The sequence below is a fragment of the Cheilinus undulatus genome, linkage group 18 (assembly GCF_018320785.1).
Source record: "Cheilinus undulatus linkage group 18, ASM1832078v1, whole genome shotgun sequence".
Taxonomy (NCBI): domain Eukaryota; kingdom Metazoa; phylum Chordata; class Actinopteri; order Labriformes; family Labridae; genus Cheilinus; species Cheilinus undulatus.
In genome coordinates this window covers 13,878,159-13,884,158 of record NC_054882.1, presented here as the reverse complement: position 1 = coordinate 13,884,158, position 6,000 = coordinate 13,878,159, and the positions used below count along the sequence as shown (strand labels likewise).

Below are 6,000 nucleotides of genomic sequence, written 5' to 3'. Positions count from 1 at the left end.
GCTGCGCCCTCATGGATGAAATGGATCTGCACATTTTTTACACTCTCCGCACATTTTTACGCTTGAACTCGCCGGAAAAGGCTGCTTTCGAACTAACTGTTGCCATAGGAGCGGGATGTCATAAATCAGAGTTGGTGGGACTTCTGAAATGAGAGGTCTTAAATGCGTTTGGCTGCTGTGTTCATACACAAACACGCACGCGCCACCTGCTAGTGGAGACGTGAAGCAGCTTCAGCAGCTACACCTCCAGAAGCTGTCCGCTGGTTCCCTCTGAATGTAACCACTCTCTGCTCCACTCGTTTCGTATCGGACGTGCGTAAAAGATGGACATCGCTGCCAGGATTCCCTGAAATATTTTGTGCTCCGTTTCTATCAAAGAAAAGAGAAGGGCATCATCAACTAATGGGAACATTTGGTGAGTTTTGCGATATTTTCCTCTTTTATACGCCTTTTGTATGTTGCCATTACGCACGGAACTCAGTGCGCAGAGATGCTCTTATAGGGTAGAAATCGATACAGAATCAACACTTAATTGTACAAGCAAGGTAAATATGTGTAATAAATGTGCCAGAGAAACAACAGAGCATGAAAAGGTCACTCGTGATGACTTTTGATGGCACTATTCAAGTCCCATGAGGTCAATTTTAAAGAAACCTTCAGAGGGGAACACATGTCAGCCAATAAGAAGGTCACTGAAAGTGCAGATTTACACAAGAACAATACTGAGTCCCTATGGGATAGCAGGAGGAGCTTTATAGGGGTCTGAAGTGAAAGATGCATGCGTAAAAAGACAACATCAAGCAGACAGAACCCTACATGAAGCCGGGGTGTACCAAAACTGAATGATTGCATGAGATAAAAGTTGAAAAAGATGCTTCATTATAAGGAGAATCTAAAATACAAATTTCAGCTATTTAAGGGTTTTAATTGCAGCTTGGGGAAACTTTACAAATCTGCTTGTTTGCAAATTTATTTTGAAGCAGTATCAGAATAAGGTTGACTCTAGTCCTGGTATCTCCTTACATCTGGTTGGTAAAGAGGTCCATGAGGAGTAAATCGCAGTGATTCTGCAATGTATGAGCACATTTGTGGCACATGCAGCTGGATTCATTTAATAGATGTGGGGTAGCAGAGTGAAAAGTCATAGTAATATTGATCATAAGTCAACCAATAATGCTTGGATACCTTTGGGGCACTATTAAACATACATGTTGTGCTACATTGGTGTTAATTGGCTGCTTGTGGATAAGATTCAAACAATCCAGAGAACATGAAATGTTGGAATAACAGCAGAATATGCTTTTCCTGTGTTCTCCTGAGGTTTAAACAAACTCATCATCTCTGGTATTTCTTTTTCTGTCCTTGGAGCATGTGTGAGAGATGCTCTTTAAAATCAAGGAGAATCAGCATGACCGTGCTCTGATGAAAGGTATCTCTCAGCACACAATGTCCCTTCAAGAGAGAGGGGTTTCCTCTCTCTCCCCTATCCTCTCACACTCAAACACACGCAATCCTGCACACATGCACCCTAACTACCAGGGTGTGACAGAGGACGTAAGATTGAATCAATTGAAACTCATATTCACACCCCCTCAGCGTGTTTAACAATACCACTGCCTTTAAACAAGTGGAACAATGAGTGTTGGCTCATGATCAACTGAATGTGTAATTTTCTGACACAATGATGGAGGAGTTTTCTCCCTCATCTAGGGCACGAGAGAGAGCGCATAACAAAAAGAGGATCATTTGTAGCTCATTAGGCAGAAGATGAAGTTCTGGTTTAATAATTGATGTTGGAAAAGGCAATTAATGACTGAGGGCTTCAAGAGTGCAACCAGAGTTACACAGCTCTCTCTAATAATGCCTTTTAAACATAGGATGAAAAAGAAAAATGCCATTACCCTAACTCTCAGTCACTCGCCTGCAGCAGCATGATTTCTAACCTACAGAAAATTGAGCTGAAAGTGAAATCCAGAACTGCTTTACTAGCTAACTACTGCTCTGGGCTGCAAATCACTGAGCGGTAGAAATAAGTCAAGGGGTGTTGGTTTAGGAGGGTGTGAGATGGTGAAGTCATATTTTATTCACTTTAAAACCAAACAGAAGAGATACACTAACAATCACTCAGAAATGTGTGGTTTTACGGGTTCAACTGGAACAACTGAGGAGAGTTCTGAACCAGAAACAAGAGGGCAGAGGTAAGTTACAGGCGGTTTGTGATCACGTGATTCTGCATTGGGGTCAGGAAGTGTGTGTGTGTGGGGGGGCTGTTAGGAAGAATGGGAACGGAGGAAAGTTAGTACTTTACAGCTCTAAATGGATTGGGTTTGCATGCAGTTTGCATGACCCTACGCTTTAAAAAACACTGATTTTTTTCTACACGGTTTACCAGATTTACCAATCAATATCACAAATACTAAGTCCTGCAGACCCCCTAGCATTGCCTAGCCAGATGAAAGAAGACCAGAGTCTTGACAAGTCTAGTACTGAGCTAAGAGGCCAGTACAAGGCCCTTTAACCCTCTGAGCACTAATTTTTAACCATTGTGTTAAAAATGTCCTGGACTTTTTGTCTTAAAAGCCTGTAAAACATCAAGTCAAGCTCTAAACATCCTTTTTTTCAGGACGACCTGGGCTTTAAGAATATGTGTGCTGCATTAATGTCACTGGAATTAAAAAAAAAGTTATGGGACTATAAAGACAAAACAAAAAGCTGAAGATATTCAGGTATAACTCAAAGTAAATATTAATTACTAAGAGGTTTTGTTTTACATACTTGTTCTCCTATCTTTTGGGGACCTTAAAGTGAATGAACAATCATTCTGTCTTTGATAAATTTACATATCTATAAAAAAAGAAGAAGAAAAAAAAACAGTCCTTACACTTTTGGAATTTGAGTCATTATTAAAAACAGCTCCTGTCTGTCGTGTCTTGTGACTTTTCAGGGCATTCAAAGATTAAATACACATCAGTTAGTCCAATACCGATTGTCTTGTCATTTAGTTTCAAATCCATTTTTGATCATGTCTTCCACTAGCTACCATATCAAGTTCCCAAACAGATGTCACATGGGCTGTGACAACCGACTGCAGGCTTCTCTATCGTCCAGTCATGCTTTCCCATGTGTAAACACTTAAAAACTGAAGAAGAGAGCCTGAATGACTTTTAATGGAGAGACAAAGACACAGAGAGGCCGTGACATGTCCCTATGTGTCTCTGCAGACAGGAAGTGCTTTGAATGGCACATAATCAGCCAATATGAAGATATGTCAATATGAAGAAGTGCACAGACATTTTTTGTGAAAATGTGATTGTTTTAATATTTTTTTCCAAAGAATGACTTTTTTTCACATTTAAGTTCCCAAGAGATGGGAGAACTAGTTTGTGCAAAAAAGTCTTAGTCATTAACGTTTACCCTTACCCCCCTAAGACATCTCAGAGGTCCCCAAAACATGCCCGTGACGTTTGCTGCAGAAAAAAAACGCTCCAGTATTGGATTTTTGCATGTCTTGAAGCCCCTCTGTTTCAGCCCTGCTCAGAACGAGCTGTTTCTGTGTCTGTGTGTTTAAATGTTAATGAGCTGTCTGACTCCGCCCCTCTAAGGAAATATATGTGGCTTAATGGAATGGCTGTCCTGACAGGAGTATCAGGAGAGAGGACAGGACTTTCTTCCAAGTGGGGGGGCCAACTGAACCTGGGGCTGGGCTAACTCCCCACATGACATCATGAGGGGAAAAGCTGACAACGGCTTGTTTCAGCACACATTTTCTGAAAGGTGGAGAAAGAGAGCGGGGAGGGAATTGATTTTTCTGATTGTTGTGGGGATTATGGACAGGCCAAGGGCACATGTTTTTGTTAGAAAAGCCTGAAAAAGTGTATTTGAATTATATGTGACCTTTAATACAGAAAAATCTTTAATTTCCGCCTAGTTTCTTTGTTTGGCTTCATAGTCCCATCACTTTTTAAAATTCCAGTGACATTAATGCAGCACACATATTCTTAAAGCCCAGGCTGTCCTGAAGAAAAGGATGTTTAGAGCTTGACTGTTCAACAGGGTTGATGTTTTTCAAGCTTTTTAAGACAAAAAGTCCAGGAGAGACTAAATCATTGGAAAGACCAAATATATATTTGTCATGTTTAGAATACAGTTGCCATCACTTGATCTGAACTCATGGACTTACTGTTAAAAAATTACAAAGAATTTTGAGTGTTTCAGACCTGGAGGCATTAAAGGGAGGACAATAATGAGTTACATTACAGAAAAAGGTCCTCTGACACAGCAGGTAAAGGTTTCTTATTATAATTCACAGGCAGAACCTCAGCAGCACACACTGTGATCATTAGAGTGTAAACTTTCAAGACATTAGAGTCTAGTGTTCTGTATATTTGCTCCGCTCTGACTGTGTTAGATGAAAGTTATCATAACTCAGGACCTGGAGGTGATTCACCGACACACTGCATCAAAAATGTGTTTTTTCCAGACTCTTCTCCAACACATCACACACCAAATACACTTGAGATAATTTAGCACTATGTGCTTCATTATTTAGACTCTTCTGTTTACAGTAGAGCAACACGTGAGCCTCAGCTGAGCAGATGGTGAGGCAGAAGACTTTACAGTTCAGCTGTTAAACACCTCGCCGCTCTTTTTACCTTTGTCGAAACACTTTGAAGGATCCCAGCAGACTAGAATGACACCTTATCAGCAGCAGGACATACCAGTATGGGGCTAATAACCAGGAGCTACCAGTGATGCAATGAGGAAGAGGAGAACTCATTTATTTGTCCAACTGCTGATATGAGGGAGTGCAAACACTTACTGGCAGAGTAAATGTGTTTGAGTCAATAAAGAGGACTGAGACAGTGTGACAGGAAATCTCAATGCCACTTACTGTTCTTTTATTGAAGCCAACATGTTTGCAGTAATAGTACACGTGGTAAGAAGACAGAACACTCCAATCAGAGCAGAATAAAGCTAACATACTAAACTGTTCAGTATAGGTGTTTTAAGTTTCAGGCTATTAAAGAGTGAAACTGAACAAGAGCCAGTAGTTACCTGATTAAAGGCATCTAAACTCTGAATTGCCTTTAGGCAGGACTATCTGATTTCTCTAACAAGTCACCTGGGACTCACAAAGCTGATTGAATTTAACAACAGTTTTAGTCCTGGAGTAGAAATGGGCAGAATAAAACAAACTTCACTGCCATCTATGAGGAGAGCCTCACCTCTGTTTATACTAATGGCTTCATATTTTCTGTTAAACCATCATTGGCTCTGAGTTTGTAAATATGACTGTGGTACTGACCTGCTAATGTAAAAGCACTGATATAGTGCATTTTCACCAAGTGATTTAATGTCCATCCAGCTTTGCCCATAGTGATGGGAATTTCATCTCTTTTCAGAGATCTGGATCATTTGGCTCTGCTCAGTGAGTAGAGATGGTCTTTGGCTCCCAAATGACTCTTTATTTAGCACAATTTTGATTTGTTAATGTCCAAAATGAAAAAAAAGAAACTGGCTCATATTTACATAAAGGAGCCAACTCTTATTATGAATGTTTTGTGTTTGTACATACTGTTCAGCATCTAGATCCTTGATCCAGGCTTTGCTGATGATGCTGTGATCCTTGCAGAAACTCTAGATGGGGGCTCTCAACTTTCTAGGTGAGGAGGCTGAAGCGTTGGGAATTCATGTCTCCTGAGGCAAAACAAAGAACCAGGCATAAAGGGATGCCTTAGATGCTGCCATTGAATCTGTGAATGGTCTGTGAATGGAAGTTGTAGAGCAGTTCACCTGTCTTGGCAGTGTAATCCATCAGTGTTAATTTCGTCGACTAAAACTATGATTAAAAATGTTCGTCGACAGCCATTTTATCCATGACCAAAACTAGACTAAGATGAGCCAATGATCTGTGATGACTAAAACTGACAAAAAGTAAATTTAGTTTTTGCCGGACATTAAAAATCCATGATATTTCTCCACTGTAGATAAATCTGAAAA

General features: G+C 40.3%; 1 protein-coding gene across 1 annotated transcript in view; it reads left to right on the top strand.

Annotated features, from left to right (window-relative positions):
* Nucleotides 1–295: 295 nt before the first annotated feature.
* htr1d (5-hydroxytryptamine (serotonin) receptor 1D, G protein-coupled) overlaps nucleotides 296–6,000 on the top strand; it is a 36,551-nt gene continuing 30,846 nt past the window's right edge. The window contains exon 1 of the mRNA XM_041813062.1: nucleotides 296–415. The gene's annotated coding sequence lies outside the window, so the exon portion shown is untranslated. The remainder of the gene's footprint in view (nucleotides 416–6,000) is intronic.